The 25705-nt window shown below is 47.9% G+C and overlaps 1 protein-coding gene across 2 annotated transcripts in view; it reads left to right on the top strand.

Moving 5' to 3' along the window:
- hivep3 (HIVEP zinc finger 3) overlaps positions 1-25705 on the top strand; it is a 270815-nt gene that overhangs the window by 33025 nt on the left and 212085 nt on the right. For both annotated transcript variants that reach the window (XM_033045001.1, XM_033045004.1), the window contains exon 2: positions 15414-15529. The gene's annotated coding sequence lies outside the window, so the exon portion shown is untranslated. The remainder of the gene's footprint in view (positions 1-15413; positions 15530-25705) is intronic.

Here is a 25705-nt window from a genome sequence, read left to right on the forward strand (position 1 = left end):
GGGGGAGGAAGAGTGGGGGGTGAGGAAGGGAGGTTAATTAGAGGTTAGCTCAAATTGGAGATTTCAATGTTGATACCATTGGGTTGTAAGCTACCCGGGCAGAATATGAGGTGGGTATTCCTCTAGTTTGTGTGTAGCTTCACTCTGTAATGGAGTCCAGGATGGAAAGGTCAATATGGGAAGGGGAAGGGGAGTTAACATGGTTAGCAATCGAAAATATCCTTTGGATCTTGGCCTAATGCCCCTGTCCCACTTAGGAAACCTGAACGGAAACCTCTGGAGACTTTGCGCCCCATCCAAGGTTTCTGTGCGGTTCCCGGAGATTTTTGTCAGTCTCCCTACCTGCTTCCACTACCTGCAACCTCCGGCAACCACCTGCAACCTCCGGGAACCGCACGAAAACCTTGGGTGGGGTGCAAAGTCTCCAGAGGTTTCCGTTCAGGTTTCCTAAGTGGGACAGGGGCATTAGATAGAGCTCTAGGGGCTAGTGAAATCAAGGGATATGAACATGATCCGAGCTCTCGGTGTTAGGAGCGGTGGCAGGATTCATTCCCTGCTCAATGCTGGGATCTGGGAGAAAATACATAATCCAACGGTGCTGACTGCTTGCTTTCTGGACCGCCACGAGTAGAGCTGTAGCCATGGCAACTCAAGTTCGCTCAATAGATGCTGTCGAACTTTCAGTGACAGAATCAGCGTCAGATGCGAATCAGCCTGCACCGTGCAGCTCGCTGAGAGTAATTAACGGCCAGGACACAAAATGATAAAGGCAGCTGTTTATTAATACTTGGATAAAGCAGATCGCTGCTGCGTCCAACGCACGGTAAAACAAGATGGTTGTTAGAACAACAGGCAGTGAAGAAAGCGAATGGCATGTTGGCCTTTATAACAAGAGGAATCGAATATAGGAGCAAAGAGGTCCTTCTGCAGTTGTACAGAGCTCTAGTGAGATCTTACCTGGAGTATTGTGTGCAGTTTTGGTCCCCCTAATTTGAGGAAGGACATTCTTGCTATTGAGGGAATACAGCGTAGGTTTACAAGGTTAATTCCCGGGATGACGGGACGGTCATATGCTGAGAGAATGGAGCGACTGGTCTTGTACGCTCTGGACTTTAGAAGGATGAGAGGATATCTCATTGAAACATATAAGATTGTTAAGGGTTTGGACACGCTAGAGGCAGGAAACATGTTCCCGATGTTGGGGAAGTCCAGAACCAGGGGACACAGTTTAAGAATAAGGAGTAAACCATTTAGAACGGAGATGAGGAAACACTTTTTCACACAGTCTGTGGAATTCTCTGCCTCAGAGGGCAGTGGAGGCAGGTTCTCTGGATGCTTTCAAGAAAGAGCTAGATAGGTGCTCTCAAAAATAGCAGAATCAGGGGAGAAGGCAAGAACGGGGTACTGATTGGGGATGATCAGCCATGATCACATTAAATGGCGGTGCTGGCTCGAAGGGCAGAATGGCTTACTCCTGCACCTATTGTCTATTGTCTATTATTGGCAGCGATACCCACATCCCAGCAATGGCGCAGTGCGTGATACACTCCACCGAGAAACAGAAGTTTGCAAGGTTCCTTGATAAGAATCTAGACTGACACTCTGAAGCAATTAGTTGCTGGAGATGCCGTCCTAAGCTGTTTGACACCTTTAGTTTCGTTTGGTTTACTAACGTCACGTGTACTGAGATGCAGTGAAAAGCTTTTCATTGCATGCTAGCCAGTCAGCAAAAACACTCCACATGATTACTATCAAGCTGTCCACAATATACAGAGACAGGATAAATGGTATAATGTATAGAGCAAGGTAATGTCCAGCAAAATCCGATTAAAGACAGATCGAAAGTCTCCAATGAGGTAGATGGGAGGTCAGGACTGCTCTCTAGTTGGTGAGAGGGCAGTCCAGTTGCCTCATAACAGCTGGGAAGAAACTGTCCCTGAATTGGCAGCACAGTGGCACAGCGGTAGAGTTGCTGCCTCACAGCACCAGAGATCTGGGTTCGATCCTGGCTACAGGTGCTGTCTGTACGGAATGTGTATGTTCTCCCTGTGACCACTTGGGTTTTCTCCGGTGTAGACTAGTGCATGACCTCACCACTACTAACCACTCCACATATCACCAGTATAATTGTAACCTCCCCACCTCTAGATCGCTCTCTAGCTCCGGTGACAGACCACAGACAGCTAGGGCAGTAATGTGTATGAGTGGTGTGATTAGTAATAAAACAGTAGTGAAGACATAGTGCGCTTTGACTCGTCTTTACATCCGGGTGCTCCGGTTTCCTCCCACACTACAAAAGATACGCAGGTTTGTGGGTTAATTGGCTTTGGTGAAAATTGTAAATTGTCTCCACTGTAAAGAGTGATCGCCGGTCAGCGCAGGCTTGATGGGCTGAAGGGACTGTTTCCGCGCTGATTCTCTAAAGAGTCTGGAGGTATGCTTTCCTAAACTTCTGTACCTCCTGCCCGATGGGAGATGGGAGAAAAGGGAGTGACCAGGGTGAGACTGGATTTAAGGATGGATGGGAAATCCTTTAGGACCGAGATGAGAAAAACATTTTTCACACAGAGAGTGGTGAATCTCTGGAACTCTCTGCCACAGAAGGTAGTTGAGGCCAGTTCATTGGCTATATTTGATTAATATTAATATTCTGATTATATGTTTTTATTCCTATTAATCTATGTGAGGTGTCCTTGAGATGTCTGAAAGGCGCCCATTAAATAAAATTTATTATTATTATTATTATATTTAAGAGGGAGTTAGATGTGGCCCTTGTGGCTAAAGGAATCCGGGGGTATGGAGAGAAGGCAGGTACAGGATACTGAGTTGGATGATCAGCCATGATCATATTGAATGGCGGTGCAGGCTCGAAGGGCCGAATGGCGTACTCCTGCACCTATTGTCTATGTTTCTATGTAGCATGATGTGTAGATGGAGGCAATAGAATGGTTGTCCCTGCACTCTCAGACGGTCGTTAAAACACATTCAAAGCCGGTCTTAATCGCCAAATGAACCCAGAAAGAGAGTGTGATCCCTCTTACAAACTTTGACAAACGCACTGTCGAAAGCAAACTGTTGGGTAGCATCACAGCTGTGTCACAGCGCCAGGCACACGAGGGCTCTGCCCGAGCCAGATGCTTGCCCCTTTACGGGGTTTACGTCCGCTCCCAGGTGGTGTTAGAGAGGGACATAGTTGTATTGTAGTTATTTAGTATATTTGTAACCTAGTTGTCTGGAATTTAGTATCTGAATAATTTGGTAATTTTGTAATATGGTGGTATTTTTTTCTTTTTATTGTTTTTATATCCTGTTCATAATCAAATAAATTATTTTTGATACAAAAAGATAAGAGAGACCTTAATTCCTTCTCAAGACTTGAGCAAAGACGTCATAGACGAGGACGGTGCCTCGATTAAAATAGAGCCCACAGTATTTTGTTTCCTTGGGTTCTCAGTGGTCAGCTATGGAACCTCAATGACCAGGTTGTCAAACCATGTCCTCCTGTCCATTCATTAATGCCAAGCTACTGATACGGACTGTTCCCAGTGTTCGGATGGATTTAGGGCTTATATCCATCAATTAACCAATTGTGCTCACGGCAGCCCTTTCCAAACCTCTAAGCCCTAAATCACATTATTCAAACAGTGCAAGCCAGCAAGTATTTTCAAGTAGAACTGAGTTGCCTGTGCTCAATGGGCAAGATGGCTTGGACACACAAACTCGCCTTGCTCCAGAGCACACCCCCTCGAAAATATCAGCAGGAATACTTGTTGCTGGTAATTAGCATCTGCGACCACAGGAATGTGACCACTTGCTTCAGTGAGGGGCTTTGGCTGTGAAGCTTTCTGGAATCTTAAGTGGATTTGGGTGGCACAGCGGCTCAGTGGTAGAGTTGCTGCCTTACAGTGCCAGAGATTCGATCCTGACTACGCGCGCTGTCTGTGTGGAGCGTGTACGTTCTCCCTGTAACCTCGTGGGTTTTCTCCGGTTTCCTCCCACACTCCAAAGACGTGCAGCTTTGTAGGTTTATTGGCTTCGGTAAAATTGTAAATTGTCCCTGGTGTGTAGGATAGTGCTGGCGTATGGCGGGATCGCTGGTCGGCGCGGACTCGGTGGGCCAAAGGGCCTGTTTCAGCGTTGTATCTCTAAAGGCTGATGCCTAAAGTCCAAAATATAGTCTATTTGCTCAGCTTGGCATTTTAGAGAAAAGCAGCCTCTGTGTACATCATGCTGACAGTGTCGCAAGTCTATGTTCCTCTGATGGTGCTGTAAGCAAGATTTTCATTCTCCCTGTACCACGCCATTCTTGTGCATAGGACAATAAACTCAACTTGTCCTGACACAAAGTGCTGGAGCAACTCAGCAGGCCAGGCAGCATCGCAAGAGAACATGGATAGGTGATGTTTCGTGACGAGACCCAAGGCGTCACCTGTCCATGTTCTCCAGTGATGATGCCTGGCCAGCTGAGTTACCCCATCTTTGGGTCCTGCTGTTTACTAACCAGCATCTGTAGTTCTTGGTTCCTGCTAATAACCCAACTTGACTTGTTTAAGCCAAAGAGTTACTCCACCAAAATGCTGGAGTAACTCAGCGGGACAGGCAGCATCTCTGGAAAGGAGGAATGGGTGACGTTTTGGGTCGAGACCCTTCATCAGACGGAAAGTCAGGGGAGAGGGACACTAGAGATATGGAGGGGTAAGGTGTGAAAATGACAGATGAAAGCAAATGATTGCAAGGAAATGTAGAATGGTTCACAAATGTTGACATGTTTAAGATTGGCTCATTCCTAAAGAGAGTTGAAGTCTCAAATTAATTCCCCAAGAAGGAAAAACAGACTGAGATTCATTGAAGATTCCAAAGGCTGAGATTGGGTTATATCAGGTAAAGCCTGCGGGTCAAAACAAAGTCAATGTTTCTATGATTCAGATCTGCTGCTATCTAATCGCGAGTTGGCCTCAAGGGGTTAAACATGCTTGTGTTTACTTCAGTCTTCCTAAACGTTCCCGGGGAATTATTTAAAGAAGAGCAGGGGAGCTCTTCTTGGTAATGTCGGGTCAATATTTATCCCCAAGCTAACATAACTAAAGCAGACTGTCCGCTCATCTTCGACACAAAACGCTGGAGTAACTCAGCGGGACAGGCAGCATCTCTGGAGAGAAGGAAAGGGTGACATCTCGGGTCGAGACCCTTCTTCAGACTGGAAACCATGGGGAAAAGGAAACGGGCGATGATGTGGAGAGATATAGAACAAATGAATGAAAGATATGCAAAAAAAGTAATGATTAAGGAAACAGGCCATTGCTAGCTGTTTGTGTCTATCTTTGGTTTAAACCAGCATCTGCAGTTCCTCCCTACACCTTGTTTAAGAAGGAGCTGCAGATGCTGGAAAATCGAAGGTAGACAAAAATGCTGGAGGAACTCAGCGGGTGCAGCAGCATCTATGGAGCGAAGGAGATAGGCAACGTTTCGGCCCGAAACCCTTCAGGAAGGAAATAGGTAACATTTCGGGCCGAAACCCGGAAGGGTTTCGGCCCGAAATGTTGCCTATTTCCTTCGCTCCATAGATGCTGCTGCACCCGCTGAGTTTCTCCAGCATTTTTGTCTACCTTCCTACACCTTATCCACTCTGCATTTCATTGCTGTTTGTGAAAGCTTACTGTGTTATTGTTATTTCCTACCATATTCCATTTCACCATGACAGCCACCAAGGGTATTAGCTGTAAATTGACTGTAAAACACTTTTGGGTATCCAGAGATCACAGACGGCCTGGGCTCATCATGCAAATACAAAATGTTCAGTATGCTAGATTGTCCATCTCTCTCTCTCTCTCTCTCTCCTTCCGGCCTTTGTTCACATTGGCTGTGTCCCTGCCCGAGTCAAATGTGACCAGGTCCGTAATTTAATTGAAGGGAGACACAAAATGCTGGAGTAACTCAGCGTGACAGGCAGCATCTCTGGAGAGAAGGAATGGATGACGTTATGGGTCAAGGCCCTTCTGCAGACCCAAGAACTTCAAGACTTCACGACTTCAGGTCCGTAACGTCACCCGGTTTCATAGAAACATAGAAACATAGAGAATAGCTGCTGGAGGAGGTCATTCGGCCCTACGAGCCAGCACCACCATTCATTGTGATCATGGCTGATCGTCCCCTATCAATAACCCGTGCCTGCCTTCTCCCCATATCCCTTGACTCCACCAGCCCCTAGAGCTCTATCTAACTCTCTCTTAAATCCATCCAGTCACTTGGCCTCCACTGCCCTCTGTAGCAGGGAATTCCATAAATTCACAACTCTCTGGGTGAAAACGTTTTTTCTCACCTCGGTCTTAAATGACCTCCCCTTTATTCTAAGACTGTGGCCCCTGGTTCTGGACTCGCCCAACATTGGGAACATTTTTCCTGCATCTAGCTTGTCCAGTTTAGTTTATTGTCACGTGTACCGAGGTACAGTGAAAAGCTTTTGTTGCGTGCTAACTGGCCAGCGGAAAGACAATACATGATTACAATCAAGCCATTCGCAGTGCACAGATACATGATAAGGGAATAATGTGTAGTGCAAGGTAAAGCCAGCAAAGTCCATTCAAAGATAGTCCGAGGGTCCCCGATTCTGCTCATTCCTTCTCTCCAGAGATGCTGCCTGTCCCGCTGAATCACTACAGTATTTTGTGTCATAGTCATAGTCATGGAGTGATACAACTTGGAAACAGGCCCTTCAGCCCTACTTGCCCACACCGGCCAACATGTCCCAGCTACACTGGTCCCACCCATTTCGCCCCCCCCCCCCCAAACCTGTCCTATCCATTTACCTGTCTAACTGATTCTTATGCCCCTGTCCCACTTAGGAAACCTGAACGGAATCCTCTGGAGACTTTGCGCCCCACCCAAGGTTTCCGTGCAGTTCCCGGAGGTCTTTGTCAGTCTCCCTACCTGCTTCCACTACCTGCAACCTCCGGCAACCACCTGCAACCTCCGGGAACCGCACGGAAACCTTGGGTGGGGCGCAAAGTCTCCAGAGGTTTCCGTTCAGGTTTCCTAAGTGGGACAGGGACATTAAACATTGGGATAGTCCCTGCCTCAACTACCTCCTCTGGCAGCTTGGTCTATCTTCGATGTAAACCAGTTTCTTCCAGCACATTCCATAATTTAATTGGTCTGCGTGTTAGTGTTGATGCGGAGATTGTATCAAGGGAGTTTTGTTTCAGGAAAACCTGGCACATTTGTTTCCTTCAAGGATTAAACGTGACATTTTAACGCTGCTAATGGAGCAACTTGATGCGATGGTGTTGACTGTCCTACTGCCTCCACAGATGCTGCCCGACCCGCCAACTTCCTCCAGAGGTTTAATTTTTACCCCAGATTCCAGCATCTGCAGTCTCTTCTGTCCACTCTGTAATTTTTGTGTGGGAAGGAACTGCAGATGCTGGTTTACATTGAAGATAGGCACAAAATGTTGGAGTAACTCAGCGGGACAGGCAGCATCTCTGGAGAGAAGGAATGGGTGACGTTTCAGGTCGAGACCCTTCCTCAGACTGAAGAAGGATCTTGACCCGAAATGTCACCCGTTCCTTCTCTCCAGAGGCACTCTTTAATTTTACTGTGTTGATATTTATCTATGCCTGGTGGAGTAGAATTTGTTTAATTGGGAGCTACGCGTGTGTCCCGAAGATTGTAGGTCCCTATGTTTAGCTTCCCACACACTCAGTCCAGTGTCCTTTGTCTGACCCAATAATTAGAGGTGAGCACAGCCAGACAAGTTTTACACATGCATTATAAATACTCCCCAACCCCCCTCCCCCCACCCCCCACCACCTCCCACTATCTTCCCTGTGCCCAGCTTGGTTACACACACATTTCTCCCTTTCCCCTCCCCCCTCCTTACACCCACATTCCTTCCTCTGGCTTCACATTTTGCCCCTCTTTCATCCCTATCTCCTTATCTCATACGTTTTGCCTTTTCATCTCTGGCCTTTGTCCAACCATCTTCCAGTCAACCCCCTCTCACCTGTATCCACCTATCACTTGCCAGACTTTGCCCCACCTCCACCTCTCTTCCAGCTTTCTCTCCTCTTGCCACAATCAGTTTGATGAAGGGTCCCGGCCCAAACGTTGCCTAGCCACGTTCGCCAGTGATGCTGCCTGACCCGCAGAGTTACTCCAGTACTTTGTGTCCTTTTTTTGTGTGTGACTCTTCCAGCATCTGCAGTTCCTTGTGTCTCTAAATGTTTACCTACCGGCCACTTCCCATGTTGAGGCAGTGCTGCTGTTACCTTCTGAGCATTTGCTACAGGCAGTCTGTTGATGATGGAGGCAGAGGTGAGTCAGGGACCTGGGGAATCTGAGATTGATTCAATGAAAGCAAGAATACGAGTTGTTCTTATCTTTCATCAAAACCAGGGACTTTGGAAAAAGATAAAACTGAACCCCATGTGCGAGTGCTGTTAACATGCAGTGTGGCACTGACTGCGAGCCTGGGCTGTAAAGCTGTTCGTCTCAGGTTTCTGATTACTGCCGTGATTAAAACTGATGTTTCTTGTCAGCTGAGAAACTAGAGATTCCCTGAAGACATCCGAGCCTTTGAAGGAGACACAAGGAACTGCAGATGCTGGAATCTAGAGTAAAGCACAAAGTGCTGGAGTAACTCGGCGGGTCAGGCAGCATCTCTGGAGGACATGGATTAATCAACATTGCATTTCACCGATCCCAGCCTCTGAGAATCCCAACTCTAGATATTCCAATACTGTTGATGGGCAGTGAGAATGGAGATGGCCTCCAAACGGTGAATAACTTCCTGAAGGAAAACGGTGCAAAGAAAAGGTAGTACAAAGCAAGTGAGTCTCTGATTCAACAGAATGGTGGTAGACTAAAGGGCCTGTCCCACTTTCACGACCTAATTCATGATCTTTTTTACTCGTGGACAATTTTCATCAGGCTAGAAAAATCTCCCCGACCTACTTGAAGCCACGAGTACCTACGACTAGCATCACGACCTCCTGCGACCTACCTACGGCCTCCTACGACCTCGTGACGACCATGCTGCGAGTGTGAGTCAAGGGCAAACTCGGCAGAGGTCGTAAATTAGGTCCTGAAAGTGGGACAGGCCCTTTCACGACAAAGAGGGAGCAAGTTAAAGGGAGAGCAGGGACGTGTAAGAGGCATGAAATAAGGATAGAGAATGGGAGTGTGTACCTGTGTGATGGAGAGGGAGGGGAGAGAGGGTGGGGGGTAGAGAGGGAGGGGAGAGAGTGAGAGAGGGAGAGAGAGAGGGGGGAGAGAGAGTGAAAGAGGGAGAGTGAGAGAGTTGGATAAAAGACATGGAATAAGGACATAGAAACATAGAAAATAGGTGCAGGAGCAGGCCATTCGGCCCTTCGAGCCTGCACCGCCATTCAATATGATCATGGCTGATCATCCAACTCAGTATCCTGTACCTGCTTTTCTCCATACCCCCCTGATCCCTTTAGCCACAAGGGCCACATCTAACTCCCTCTTAAATATAGCCAATAAACTGGCCTCAACTACCTTCTGTGGCAGAGAATTCCAGAGATTCACCACTCTCTGTGTGAAAAATGTTTTTCTCCTCTCGGTCCTAAAAGATTTCCCCCTTATCCTTAAACTGTGACCCCCTTGTTCTGGAATCCTTAAACTGTGACCCCTTGTTCTGGAAGAGTGTGCGTATATGTGATAGAGAGCAAGAGAGATAGACAGGGCTGGAGGGTTGAGTAGTAGGGCAGGATTCGGGACAGAGTTCAGGTAATTTGTAGTATGAAAGAGGACCATTTATCTGGCATCATTCACTCTGTCCCTTCCAGCCAAATATGCATTTTTGAGTTGTGACAAATTGGACTTCACAAACCACACATCTCCAGACTGTTCCGTGAATGATCCCAGGGACTTGGCCTCCACTCCTATTCCGGGAGTCCGTTCAACCTCCCGCTTGCTCCTTGGAAGTGATTTTAACTGGAGGGCAATAAACCGTAGACTGACTTTCTGCAGCCTTCACTCACTGGCTGGTATAGGTGAAATGAGTTGTCTGAGCTGCCGTCTCTGATGTGGGTGAGACTGAGACGAAGAGAAAGGGAGGGTGATCTGTTAGGGGGAGGGAGTGAAATGAGTGTGCGAAAAGGAAACTAAAAGGAAACTAAACTGAATGTAGAGTGCGTAGAAAGGAACTGCAGATGCTGGTTTAGACTGAAGAAAGACACAAAGTGCTGGAGTAACTTAGTGGGTCAGGCAGCATCTCTGGAGAAAAAGGATGGGTGACGTTTCAGGTTGGCACCCTTCCTCGGACTTAACCGACCCATCATTTTCCACCAGAGAAGCTGAGTTACTCCAACATTTTATATCTAAACTGAATGCATAGTCATTTGATTTCACTTTTTGTGTTCATTTCATTGCTTTGTGTCACCTCCTGTCGAAGATATAAAGACCGGTTTTTTTTCCCCCCCCCCCATCTCTTTTCACAAAGAATTTAAGATGGATGTTTGAGAGATGGAGGCAGTCAATGTGAGTGAGTCCTTGAGACCACAGAATGGTGGGAGGCTAAAGACCAGATCGGAGCTAGGACTTTATTTCCTGGATCGCAGGAGGGTGAGGGGTGATCTTAAGAGAGGTCCACGTTTCACAGCCATGGAGCAGACTGGAAAGCACCACTGGTTTGTCGACTTTGAGTTCAGTTGACAGCTTGATGTCGTGGTGGTTCAACACTCGTGTCTGCAGTGGTCCACGTGCTTGACTGGCGTTGCTGATTCTCATTGAGATTTCCTTGTCCAGGGAGCCATCAGATGATATTACACTTCCCAATTATTTGAAGGAGTCGACGGCTTTGTGCTGTCGACGTGTACACTTGGGGATGGTTCCGCAGAGTCTGGAGCCAGACAAGCATGCAAACAGGCGGCACTGTGGTAGAGTTGCTGCCTTACAGCGCTTGCAGCGCCAGAGACCCGGGTTCGATCCCGACTGCGGCTGCTGACTGTACGGAGTTTGTACGTTCTCCCCGTGACCTGCGTGGGCTTTCTCCGAGATCTTTGGTTTCCTCCCACATTCTAAAGACGTACAGGTTTGTAGGTTAAGTGTTTAAGAAGGAACTGCAGATGCTGGAAAATCGAAGGTACACAAAAGTGCTGGAGAAACTCAGCGGGTGCAGCAGCATCTATGGAGCGAAGGAAATAGGCAATGTTTTGGGCCGAAACACTTCTTCAGACTGAAACCCTTCAAGCCAAGTCTGAAGAAGGGTTTCGGCCCGAAACGTTGCCTATTTCCTTCGCTCCATAGATGCTGCCGCACCCGCTGAGTTTCTCCAGCACGTTTGTCTACCCAGGTTTGTAGGTTAATTGGCTTGGTATAAGTGTATAATTGTCCCTAGTGTGGGAGGATAGTGTTAATGTGTGGGGATCGCTGGTCGGTGCGGACTCGGTGGGCCGAAGGGCCTGTTTCCGTGTTGTATCTCTAAACTGAACTAAACGGGCCCTTCAGCCCAACTTAAATAAATCTGGAGATATGTGTTGTTTCTCCCTGGCTCTCCCGTAAATATTGACGCACTCCCTGGGAATCTTCACAAATTATACCAGACCTCTGGGATCCCTCCTGTCAATATTGACATGTTCTCGAGAACCCCAACATGTTAACCGATCGTGGCAACTGAAAGGAAGACCGTGGTTTTAGTGCTGAATGGGGGAGAAAAAAAAGTTGCAAAAATAATGCACCCCTGTCAGGAGTAAATAAAGAAAGAGCCATGGAACAGGCCGAAACCTGTGAGCTTGCGTTGCCCGGACATTCCCCTCTCCGGTGCCCCCGAGAGTGGACCATCCCTGGTCTTTCACACCGGAGAACACGGCCCAATTGAACTCCACTTTCTGAGCCACTTTTGTGTTTAATTTAAATCATGGGGCCAAAACGGCTCGCACAAATAAATAAATCAATCAATGACTGAACTCATTGGCGCAGTCGACCCACCTGGCTCAGTCTGACAAATATAATGTGGAAGGAAATATTTGAATAGATTGGCAGGAGCGCTGGGGGAAGATCATTTATACTCGGGAGATGGAACGTGACTTAAATGTTTACAAGGCTGTAGAAACACTGAGGCTGTCTCTCTCCGGCTCTCACCACCTCAACTCGTCCCTATAGACTTCACTGGGCGCGCGTGCATAAGTGAATGCAAAAGAGGCCACAAGTGCTGGGATCTGGAATAAAAAAGACAGGATGCTGGAAGAACTCAGCGGGTCATAGATCATCGCAGGATGTTAAAGGTATACGTTGGGGTTTCGGGTCGAGACTCCGCATCAAGGCTGAGAAGAGCAGAATTAGGCCATTCGGCCCATCAAGTGTACTCCGCCATTCAATCATGGCTGATCTATCTCTCCCGCCTAGCCCCATTCTCCTGCCTTCTCCCCATAACCTCTCACACCGGAGACCTGAAAATTATTACAAGGGTTCCGCAAGGGTATAAAGGTTGAGAAAAGCTGTGCTGGGGTAACCCAGCGGGACAGGCAGCATCTCTGGAGAGAAGGAATGGGTGACGTTTCAGGATCAAGACTCGATGATTCAAAGAAGGGTCTCGACCCGTAACATCACCCATTCTTTCTCTCCAGAGATGCTGCCTGTCCCGCTGAGTTACCCCAGCATTTTGTGTCTATCTGCGATTTAAACCAGCATCTGCAGTCCTTTCCTGCAAATCTTGCCCAATGAATGTCTGAAATGGATATAATGTAAGAAACTTGACACTGCAAGCTGCCAGAAACAGCAATGTGATTCTTATCACATTATCTGTTTCTTAAGTGATGTTTGAGGGTTTAATGGTGAACAAAAGAAATGAATGCTGGCTGCATTGGCCAGCTATCACTTCAGCCTCTGATGCTGCCTGAGCTACTGAGTTACTCCAGCATTTTGTGTCCATCTACCATTTCAGACACCTCAGCTTTTCACCGAGATCATTTCTTCATGTTCATTATGTCGATTCGAGTAGGAATCTGAAAGACAGCACCACAGGACACACTCCCTACTTAGCTCCAGTCTGTGCAGTGGGATTTCAACCAATATTCTTCGAACACAGATGCAACCATCTGGGCCTTGGCCTAGATGGATTAATGGACGTAAATGTAAGAATTTGGCCGTGGCGTAAGTTATAGAGTCTAACGGCGTGGAAAAAGGCCCTTCGGCCCAACACCAGCCTGCATGTCCCATCTACACGATCTACACTGCATGACTCTATGACTCTGATAGCCTGGCCTCAGTCTACAGTTCCCAATTGGGAGTTGGCAGCATTCCAGTCAGCATTTGCTGCTATGAGGGTGCAAACCATGTCCGCTGGGGAGATCAAGCTCGCAACGTTGGCCCACAGAATCAGTGTGGGAAGGCGATGCGAGTGTAGAAGGGGCATCTTGGTCAGCATTGACAAGCTGGGCCGAAGGGCCTGTTTCCGTGCTGTATAACTCCGTGACACTAAGTGAAGAATCTTTGGTGTACTCCTTTCCCAATAGTGTATACTTCCAAATGGTTATTATCGATGTGTCTGAAAACTGTATATGGCAGGTCACACAGGCCATTGGTGTGGCTGCACAGTTTGGCAAAAACTGCAGATGATGGTTTAAATCGAAGGTAGACACAAAATGCTGGAGTTTGGCAAAAGGCAGCTAGCACTGCATACGCATGTTACTACATATTACTGATATATTACTACAGTATTTAACATGACTATATTACCACATGACATTATATTAATACATTACTCTACATGACCTCAGTATATTACTACATTAGTACATTAGTACATTACTATAATTACTGTATATTACTACACATTACTGCAGATCACTACGTATCACTGCATAAGGCAGGTAGCACTAGGACTCGCTATAGGTGTGGCTTCACAGAGGGACTTTGCTGCACTTGTTCTGTCATTTCAATGTAATCTTCAATAAGTGCATGGAATAGTGTTGGTGTGGAAATGAGGAATCAAAGGGCAGGAACCAGGGAAGGCCAATGCACAAGTTGATATTTAGTATTGCGAACAGGTTGATTGCTGTTTCAGCCCAGATCTTCCCAATAGCTTGAATGCGAAATTTCTACGTTTAAAACAATACAGCTACTGATAAATGCCATTTCCACTTCATATTCAAAGCATTTAATGCCTCATAGTTCTTAAGTTCAAAATAGATTATTTGTATGTGTGTTTTCTCCTCTTTATCTCAGCTTGAAGAATCAGGATTGGTCGCGCAATTCACAACAGGTCAATATCTGTGATGGTGCAGTGGTAGAGTAGCTGCCTTATAGCACCATAGTCCCAGTGTACGATCATGACTACGGGTGTTGTCTGTGCTTAGCTTGCACTTTCACCCTGTGACTGACCGCGTGGGTTTTCTCCGGGCGTTCCGGTCTCCTCCCATATTCCAAAGACGTGCGGATTTGTAGGTTAATTGGCTTCTGTAAATTGTCCCTAGTGTGTAGGATAGAACTAGTGTACGGGGTGATTGCTGGTCGGCGCAGACTTAGTGGGCTGAAGGGCCTGTTTCCAACAACGTCACCTATCCATGTTTTCCTGTTTGGCTGGGTCACGTGAATGAAGAAGGGTCTCGACCCGAAACGTCGCCCATTCTTTCTCTCCATAGATGCTGCCTCACCCGCTGAGTTACTCCAGCATTTTGTGTCTACCTTTGATTTTACCAGCATCTGCAGTTCTTTTTTACACAATGATCCAAGCCATTGGATTTCAATGGAGATAATAGGAACTGCAGATGCTGGATTCTTGTGTCGAACGCAACGTGCTGGAGTAACTCGGTGATTCAAGCAGCATCTCTGAAGGACATGGATAAGTGGTGGCACCATGGTGTAGGATAAGTAGTGGCATCAGTCGCGGTAGAGCTACTGCCTTACAGCGCCAGAGACCCGAGCTCGATATTGACTCTGGGTGCTTGGTGGGCCGAAGGGCCTGTTTCTGTATCTCTGTGTTGCAGTTGGGCGCGTCCAGAACCAGGGGCCACAGTCTTAGAATAAAGGGGAGGCCATTTAAGACTGTGAGAAAAAAAAATTTCACCCAGAGAGTTGTGAATTTGTGGAATTCCCTGCCACAGAGGGCAGTGGAGGCCAAATCACTGGATGGATTTAAGAGAGTTAGATAGAGCTCTAGGGGCTAGTGGAATCAAGGGATATGGTGAGAATGCAGGCACGGGTTATTGATTGGGGACGATCAGCCATGATCACAATGAATGGCGGTGCTGGCTGGAAGGGCCGAATGGCCTCCTCCTGCACCTCTTTTCTATGTTTCTATCTCTAAATGGAACTAAAGTGATGTTTCAGATCGGGACCATTCTTCAGACTGCATTTTAACGCTAACTCAATACAGGGCTGTGTTTTTAACTAATGTGAAATGTATTTGGTATTTGTTAATGTATTAAAAGAGATTTCTTTTGTTGCAGACCTCGACAGAGTTCACTTGGCACAAGTTGTGAAGTTTGGGAGGAATGACCTGAGGCATAAGTGGTTGCTTATTACTGTGACATCCACCCCAAAGGATCACCACTTCCTACGACAAGTAAGGCGCTATTATTTACAGACCGTACATGTGTTAATGTCGAGTTCCTCGTGACTAGTTCACCACATTGAGTTAATTCCAAGAAAATGTTGTTGATGCAAATCTGACCCGATGATAAAAGCCATCTGTGACGCATATATATATATATATATATATTTATATAACAATTAACAGTCGGAGTGGATTTCAAAATGAAATTTACTTTGCTACAACCTTTGTTGAATTCTTTGAAGAAGTAACTGCGATAGTGGTCAAGGAAAATATAACAGGTGCAATATATATCTAGATTTTCCTAAGGGCTTTGGCAAAGATCATAAGGAATAGGAGTAGAATTAGGCCATTCGGCCCATTTAGTCTGCTCCGCATTTCAATCATGGCTGATCTATCTCTCCCTCCTAACCCCATTCTCCTGCCTTCTCCCCTTAACCTCTGACTCCTGTACTAATCAAAGGCATTATTTTGTAGACGAATGAGTAAAGTCAGACCGTTCAAAGGGATGGCAACAGTAGCAGAATGGATAGCTTTAGACTTTACATTATACTTTAGAGATACAGCGTGGAAACAGGCCCTTCTTCCCACCGAAAACCTTGCTTACTAGCAGCATCAGAGGTGCATAGTCTCAGGAAGGTGTCAGTATGATGAAGACAGATGTTGCTTTGCTCTGTCATGCTAAGCTGAACATATAGACCTTACTTTTAGACTTTTGAGATACAGCGCGGAAACAGACCCTGCGGCCCACCGGGTCCGTGCCGACCAGTGATCACCCCGCACACTAGCACTACCCTACACACACGAGGGACAATTTTACTGAAGCCAACTAACCTACAAACCTGTACGTCTTTGGAGTGTGGGAGGAAACCGGAGCGCCCGGAGAAACCCACGCAGGTCACAAGGAGGAATGTACAAACTCCGTGCAGACATCCCCCGAGGTCAGGATCGAACCCAGGTCTCTGCCTCTGTAAGGCAGCAACTCTACCGCTGCGGTTACTGTGCTGCCCCTCTTTGTAATTCAGAATAATAATAATAATAATGGATGGGATTTATATAGCGCCTTTCTAATACTCAAGGCGCTTTACATCGCATTATTCATTCACTCCTCAGTCACACTCGGTGGTGGTAAGCTACTTCTGTAGCCACAGCTGCCCTGGGGCAGACTGACGGAAGCGTGGCTGCCAATCTGCGCCTACGGCCCCTCCGACCACCACCAATCACTCACACACATTCACACACATTCACACACAGGCAAAGGTGGGTGAAGTGTCTTGCCCAAGGACACAACGACAGTATGCACTCCAAGCGGGATTCGAACCGGCTACCTTCCGGTCGCCAGCCGAACACTTAGCCCATTGTGCCATCTGTCGTCCCAGTTAGAAGGCAGAGAGTAGGAGGTGAAGGACAGGGATTTATTGCGTTGCAAGTGGGACTAGGGTAGCTGGGACATTGTTGGGCGGTGTGGGCGAGTTGGGCCGAAGGGCCTGTTTCCACACTGTATCACTCTATGACTCTAATGTGCCATATAGTTAGCAGGCAACAAAAGCTTTTCACTGTACCTCGGCGCAGGTGACAATAAACTAAAACTGAACTGAACCGGGTTCAGGACAGCGACGTGCGGGGAGAGAGTGAAGCGGAGACACGGACATTTTAGGGAGGAATTCCTGAGCCAAAGGCTTCGGCAGCCAAGAGAATTACGGAGGAGCGATTACCATCAAAGATGTAGACGCAGGCAGGACTGGAGGAGATCAGAAGCCTGGGACTTGTGCAGAGTTGCTGGTGGTCACAGCTGCAGGGGCGGATGAGGTAATTGAGGGGATTTGAGCATAACACCAACACCGGTGTGTGGCAAGGCTGGGAACTAATGCAGGCTGTTGAGTGTGTCTCAAGCTGGGGAAGTGATACAAGCTGGGAATCTGAAGCCCAGTGTAGACGGGCTCAAGCTCATCTGTATAAATCACTGGCTGAGCCCGAACTGTAGCATTCTACTCACCCAGATGTACGGCCCTTAAAATCTAGCTCTGACCAAATCTTAACACCCTTGCTCAGCAATACCCTGCCGGTCATCATAAGACCATAAGGTGGTGGGGAAGATGCTGGAGTCAATTATAAAAGATGAAATAGCGGCACATTTGGATAGCAGTAACAGGATCAGTCCGAGTCAGCATGGATTTACGGAGGGGAAATCATGCTTGACTGATCTTCTGGAATTTTTTGAGGATGTAACTAGGAAAATAGACAAGGGAGAGCCAGTGGATGTAGTGTACCTGGACTTTCAGAAAGCCTTTGATAAGGTCCCACGTAGGGGAGTAGTGGGCAAAATTAGAGCACATGGTATTGGGGGTAGGGTACTGACATGGATAGAGAAGTGGTTGGCAGATAGTAAACAAAGAGTAGGGATTAACGGGTCTCAGAATGGCAGGCAGTGACTCGTGGGGTCGGTGCTGGGACCACAGCTATTTACATCAATGATTTAGATGAAGGGATTAAAAGTGACATTACCATTCCCCTGCCTTTTCCCCGTAACCTTTGACACCCTCGCTGACCAAGAACCTGCCAATCTCCGCTTGAAAAATACCCAAACTTGGTCTCCACCACCGTCTGTGGCGATGAATTCCGCAGATTCACCGCCCCCTGGTTAAATAAATTCCTCCTCATCTCCTTGCTGAAGGTACGTACGTCCTTTTCTTCTGAGGCCGTGGTACCTCTGGTCCGAGACCCTCCTACTTCTGAGCCGACTCAAAATGTCACCTATCCATTTCCCCCTGGGATGCTGCCTGCCTGACCCGCTGAGTTACTCCACCATTTCATCATGGCTCATCTATTTTTCCTTCTCAACCCCATTCTCCTGCTTTCCCCCCCCACTAACCTTTGACCTATGCCCCTAACCTTTGACCTATACCCCTACCTAACCAACTTCCAGGCTCCCCTTATTTCACCAAAATCTATGTGCCTTGGGTTTGAACTTTTTAAAGATAATCTATTAGCCAATAACTAGGTTAGTTTGGTCTCATTCAGAGATACACTGCAGAAAGAGGCCTTTCAGCCCACTGGGCCGATGCTGACCAGCGAGCCCAGCACACTGGCACTTTCCGACACATCCTACATCCTAGGGACAATTTACAACTTTACCAAACCCATTTACCCTACGGATTTGTGGGAGGAAACCGGAGCACCCGGAGAAAAGGCACACAGGTCACGGGGAGAACGCACAAACTCCATACAGACAGCACCCGTAGTCAGGATCGAACCTGGGTCTCTGGCGCTGTAAGGCAGCAGCTCTACCGCTGCGCCACCGTGCTGCCCCAGGTTTACTAGCAGCATCAGAGATGCACAGTTTCCTCTTTGTGTGTAGAAGTGACACGGTGGATTTCCTGCCTCACAGCCTGAGCGACCCTGGTTCGATCCTGACTACGGGTGCTGCCTGTACAGAGTTTGTACATTATCCCTGTGACCGTGTGGGTTTTCTCTGGGCCATAAGGTCATAAGTTATAGGTGCAGAATTCGGCCCCCATCAAGTCTCCTCCGCCAATCAATCATGTCTGATCTATCTCTCCCTTTCAACCCCACTCTCCTGCCTTCTCCCCATTCAGATTCAGATTCAGATTCAATTTTAATTGTCATTGTCAGTGTACAGTACAGAGACAACGAAATGCATTTAGCATAACCCCTGACACCCTTACTAATCAAGAATCTGTCTATCTCCGCCTTAAAAATATCCATTGATGGCCTCCACTGCCTTCTCTGGCAAAGAATCCCACAGATTCCACAGGTGCTCCGGTTTCCTCCCACACTACAAAGATATGCGGGTTTGTAGGTTAATTGGCTACGATAAAATGGTAAATTGTCCCTCGTGCGTGTGTGTAGGATAGTTCTAGCGTGCTGGGTGGTCACTGGTCCGCGCGGACTCGGCGGGGCAAAGGGCCTGTTTCTGCTCCGTATCGCGAAGAGTAACGTGCTTCCTCTAATTTTAAAAATGCCCCCCTGTTCTGACGGAAATCGTTTCCTTCCGCTTGGCCAATATGCATTTGCTCAAAGCAGACTGAAAACTCCCAGGATGGTGGAAAGGCCTCTTTGGCAGAGTTACTGGGACTTTTCTGAAGCCCCAGTTACTTGTTCCCTCAATAGACTCCTATAAGATCTTGACAGATGTTTTGCATTCATTAAAACACTTCTGTGCTTGCTGAATTGGCAGTGATTACATGTTAGCCAAGCTTTTGGCTTTCGCTCCTACTGCTGCATCCCTTGGGAGTCCTCAATGAAAACGTTACTTTTACACCCCGAAGTAATTCTTTCCTGTCTGCTTTCACTGTTATGAGCTGGATTCTTTAGTTTAGACGTGTTCGGTTGCGTTGCCGTAGTTACGGCGGGGTTTTTTTTTAGGAGGGGGGAAGAGATCGGAGTACTGTAATCCCATTTCGGAAGAGAGGGAGAAATGACAATTTGCACAGGATATAAATCTTCCAGCACGTTTGCTTTCCTCCTCTAATTAATATTTCACACAAAAAAATATTAATGGAAAACAATGCAGCTGCAATTATGCAGCTTTCTCTCACATTCAAATGGCACGTGACGAGCTGTCACCTGCTGGGCTGCAAGGCTTGTGCTGGAAGATGGGACTGAGTCAATATTTTTTATCGACTAGCATAGTCCTGATGGGCTGAACAGCCTCCTTCTGTGTCCTAAATACTTTACTACGATTACTTGACTTCGGGTGCTTGTCTGTATGGAGCTTGTACATTCTCCCCGTGACCTGCATAGGTTGTTCTCCAAGATCTTCGGTTTCCTCCCACACTCCAAAGACGTACAGGTTTGTCTGTTAGTTGGCTTGGTATAAAATTAAATCGTCCCTGGTGTGCGTAGGGTCGTGTTGGTGTGCGGGGATCGCTGGTCGGCGCGGACTCGGTGGGTCAAAGGGCCTGTTTCCGCGATGTATCTCTAAGCTAAACTAAACTAAGGAAGGAAAGCTGGCTAGATAGATTCTTGATTAGTACGGGTGTCAGGGGTTATGGGGAAAAGGCAGGAGAATGGGGTTAGGGGCCTGTCCCACCGTATGAGGTAATTCAAGAGCTCTCCCGAGTTAAAAAAAAAAAATCAAACTCGTGGTAAACACGTGGAATGTACGTAGCGGGTACGTCGGAGCTCGGGGACGCCTCTTAGCGGCTCGTCACGATAACGGCAGTACTCGGGGAAACGCGGTAAGCTCGTGAAGACTCGTGAAGATTTTTCAACATGTTGGAAAATGTCCACGAGAGCCCCGAGTACCTACGAGCGGCTATTACCGTAATTCTCCGAGTTTGAATCAGGGGAAACTCGGGAGAACTCTTGAATTAGCTCGTACAGCGGGACAAAGCCCTTTAGGAGGGAAAGTTAGAGCAACCATGATTGAATGGCGGAGTGGACTTGATGGGTATGAACTTATGAAACATCTTCAGCTGTTCCCACATTCGGAGCGGTGGGAGGGAGGGTTGAGTTCTAACGGGGAGAATTTTGAAACATGAGCTTGAAGAAAGGTTTGACAAGGAACACAGCAATTGCAATGATTTAAAAGAAGTGAGTTCCAGTATGGGCAGCAGTTGGCTGAAGGTCTCACCAGTGCCTAGGCCACAGGAACACACATTGGACGGGGGCTGGAAGGAAAGAGACTGGGAATGTAAGGCATTCGTGATTTATTGCTCAATGTTATTTACTTGCTTCCTTGGAGAATTAATTCGAAGGGAGATGAGGTCGATACGGTGGCGCAGCGGTAAAGTTGCTGCCTTACAGAGCCAGGGACCCTGGTTCGATCCTGACTACGGGTGCTGTCCGTACGGAGTTTATCCGTTCTCCCTGTGGCTGCGTGGGTTTCCTCCGGGTGCTCCGGTTTCCTCCCACATTCTAAAAACGTGCAAGATTGGAGGTCAATTCGCTTTGGTTAAAATTGTCCATTGTACGTGTAGGATTGAATGGAACTAGTTGGGCGGCACGGTGGCGCAGCGCCAGAGGCCCGTGTTTGATCCTGACCACGGGTGCATGTCTGTACGGAGTTTGTCCCCGTGACCTGCGTTGGTTGCCTCCAGGTGCTCTGGTTTCCTCCCACACTCCAAAGACGGGTCTCGACTGTACAGAGTTTGTGTGATCCCTGCATGACCAGCGTGGGTTTTCTCCGAGAGCTTCGGTTTCCTCCCACACTCTAAAGACGTACAGGTTTGTCGGTTAATTGGCTTGGTATAAATGTAAGTTGTCCCTCGTCTGTGTAGGATAGTGTTAGTGTGCGGGGATCGTTGGTCTGTGTGCTATCTATTCAGTACTGTGTTTACAGACCTGTTATGCTGCTGCTGTTGTAAGTAAGAATTTAATAGTCCCCGTTTTGGAACGTATGACAACAAAACACTCTTGATGGTTCTATCGTCTTTGTGAAGCCCTGTTTTCTCCTGCAAAATACCAGGTTGTTCAGTAATGGATAAGTCGGGGCCTGTACGACTGATGGCAGGAAAATGGAATGGCACTTGGCTGCACGTTAGTTTGTGACAAAAATGTCCCGTTCGTTATATATGACAATTAAACGCTCTGTACACTTGACACCACACAGGGTGTGATGGTTCCATCGAGTCACTTGTGTCAGGAAGAACAGACAGCCTGGGAGTTTTGTACTGCAGAACATTATTTGCCATTTCTCTGCCCATGCCTAGATGTTGCTCAGGTTTGACTGCATGCAGGGTTGGGTCAAACTGGATTGAACATTGTCCATTCAGCTCGCAGAGATTAGGGGCCAGCACGGTGATGAGGAAGTAGGGCTGCTGCCTCACAGCGCCCGAAGCCCGGGCTCGATCCTGACCAAGGGTGCTGTCTGTATGGAGTTTACACGTTCTCCGTGTGACCCCGTGGGTTTTCTCTGGGCGCTCTGGTTTCCTCCCACACTCCAGTGACCTTACAATGTGCCGGTTAATTGGCCTGTACATGGTAAAGATATCCCTAGTGTGTGTAGGATAGTGCTAGTGAACAGGGTGATCGATGGTAGGAGTTGACTGGGCGGTCCAAAAGGCCTGTTTCCACGTTGTATCTCCAAAGTCTAAGATTTGTCTCAAATCCAGAGATACTGGCTGACCCGCTGAGTTACTCCGGCTTTTTGTGCCCTCCTATTATTTTGTGCACTATTTTCTTTTTAAAGTTTAATTTAATCCTCCCTTTGAATTATTTCTAAATTCATTTGCACTGCTGGTATTTTTTTCACTTTTTCTTCATTGCAGAAGAACTTGTTTAACAAGGTTCACGTTGCCTGATTTGCCATTATAACCTTACCTGAACGAGCCCTTCATGGTTCTACTATCCCCTCAGCCAGCCTCTCTTCCTTAAAACATTTATCACTATATGTGACGTTAGTTTAGAAGGCTCCTGTAAGTCATTTTTCACTTTCCTTTTTTGTTCCTCTGAGACCACTTGTTTTTTAACTCTCTATCAGTCTCATTCTGTCTCCTAGTTTTTATTTTAGTTTTGAGATACAGCGCGGAAACAGGCCCTTCGGCCCACTGGCTCCGTGCCACCAGCGATCCCCGCACACCAACACTATCCTTACATAATCGGGGCAATTTACAATCTTTACTGAAGCCGATTAAACCTACAAACAGGCCCTTCGGCCCACCGAGCCGTGCTGACCAGCAACCATCCATACACTCGTTCTATCCGACGCACCAGGGATTATTTTACAGAAGCCAATCAACCTACAAACCTGAAGTGTGGGAGGAACTAGAGAAAACCAACTCGGTCATGGGGAGACCGTACAAACTCCGTTAAGACAGCACCCGTAGTCAGGATCGAACCCGGGTCTCTGGCGCTGTAAGGCAGCAACTCTACCGCTGAGCCACCCTGCCATACTTGACTTTTTGTAGATGACTCATCTTTTAGTCCAGACCACATCCTACCCCCTTTTCTGACTTTGGGCTCTTTGACGATACTTTAGGAGTATGTTTATGGGATGTGGGTGCTACTGAAAAACACCCTCCTGTTTGGTTGTTCATCAAAAGCATTATTTTACCTTCACACTCAACACTTCTTTGAATACTAGGTACACAGAAATGCTGGAGAAACTCAGCGGGTGCAGCAGCATCTAAGGAGCGAAGGAAATAGGCAACGTTTCGGGACGAAACCCTTCCGGGTTTCGGCCCGAAACGTTACCTATTTCCTTCCTGAAGGGTTTCGTCCCGAAACGTTGCCAATTTCCTACGCTCCATAGATGCTGCTGCACCCGCTGAGTTTCTCCAGCATTTTTGTGTACCTTCGATTTTCCAGCATCTGCAGTTCCTTCTTAAACACTTCTTTGAATATTACCTACTCTTCTAAGTTTGCCAGCTGGCTGTCGAACCTAATCCCATTGTGACTAAAGTACTTGCCCACACTTTGAAGTTTGCGTTAACACATTATCCTTTCATCCTGTCTTTGTCTCAAACTGTCTTTGAAATCAAAATCGAATGTAAAGGTCACAATTTGGAAGATCGCCCATTATCCTCGGAATGTTAGCCAATTCTGCCCAGTTTTTAGATTGGAAATACCGCCCGGAAACTAGCCCTTCGGCCCACCGAGTCCCTACTGACCGGCGATCCCGCACGCTAACACTAATCCTCCCACACCGGGACAAATTTTACAATTTTACTAAAGCCGACTAACTTACAAACCCGCGCGTCTTTGGAGTGTGAGAGGAAACTGGAGCTCCCGGGGAAAATCCCACGCAGGTCATGGGTAGAACGTACTCCGTACAGATAGCAACCGTAGTTACGACATGTCTTTGGCGCGCCACTCTGCCGCCTCATCTACTGTAGTTTTGTCTTCACCCCCCCCCCCCCACCTCTGTAATTTGGCCAATCACTGTCGCTAAACTTATAGATGAAACCTTAAACCTACGTTCTGACCTGCGCAACCCTAATCCTATCTCCGTAAAGCCCCCGTCCCACTTAGGAAACCTGAACGGAAGCCTCTGGAGACTTTGCGCCCCGCCCAAGGTTTCCGTGCGGTTCCCGGAGGTTGCAGGTGGTTGCCGGAGGTTGCAGGTAGTGGAAGCAGGTAGGGAGACTGACAAAGACCACCGGGAACCTTCGGGAACCGCATGGAAACCTTGGGCGGGGCGCAAAGTCTCCAGAGGTTTCCGTTCAGGTTTCCTAAGTGGGACAGGGGCATTAGTGAACACTATGAGCCACCTTTTACACTTCCATAGACATAACGGTTTTTTAGATTGTGTTTTGCAGTGATGTTTTGGGTTTTCTTTGCATAGTCTACTTTCTTTTCGTAACGTTCTGTATAATATATTTCCACTTTATGTGTGATTTCTGCTTTTGTATGTTGCCCGAGTCTCCATGCCTGAGATGTAGCTCCAGCACAGTTTCCATTGTACTTGTACTTCACAGTGCTAGTGCCTATGCCCATAAACTGGACGTGACATAACTTTACTTACTGTCATCAGATTCAAATGGCGCAAAGTCTCCAGTATAAAGGTCTCATTCAGGAAATTCCACCGTTGTCTGTAACCTATTTCCCAGTCACACAGCCCAGCCACTGAGGTCCCTGCATTCCTTCAGTTCTGGCTACCTGTACTTCTTCAATCTCCTATGTTAGCACCCATGTCCTTGGTGTTCTAAGGCCAAAGTGTTTGTTCCCACTCCCACTCCCACTCCCACACCCACGGCCCACGCCAACGGCCCATGGCCAGGACCACGCCCACGCCCGCCCACGCCCACGCCCACGCGCCCACGCCCACGCACGCACACGCACCGCCATCGCACGCCCATCGCACACGCACGGCCACGCCCACGCCCACGCACGCCCACGCCCACGCACGCCCCGCCCACGCACTGCCCACGCACGCCCACGGACGCCCACGCCCACGCACGCCCCACGCCCACGCAACGCTCCACGCCACGCCCACCGGACGCCCACGCACACGCACGGCACCGCCCACCCCACGGCAACGCCCACGCACACGCCCACGCCCACGCCCACGCACGGCCCACGCCCCACTCCCACTCCCACTCCCACTCCCACTCCCACTCACTCCCACTCCCACTCACTCCCACTCCCACTCCCACTCCCATTCCCATTCCCACTCCCACTCACTCCCACTCCCACTCCCACTCCCATTCCCACTCCCACTCCCATTCCCACTCACTCCCACTCACTCCCACTCACACTCACTCCCACTCCCACTCCCACTCACTC

The sequence above is a fragment of the Amblyraja radiata genome, chromosome 27 (assembly GCF_010909765.2).
Source record: "Amblyraja radiata isolate CabotCenter1 chromosome 27, sAmbRad1.1.pri, whole genome shotgun sequence".
Taxonomy (NCBI): Eukaryota; Metazoa; Chordata; class Chondrichthyes; order Rajiformes; family Rajidae; genus Amblyraja; species Amblyraja radiata.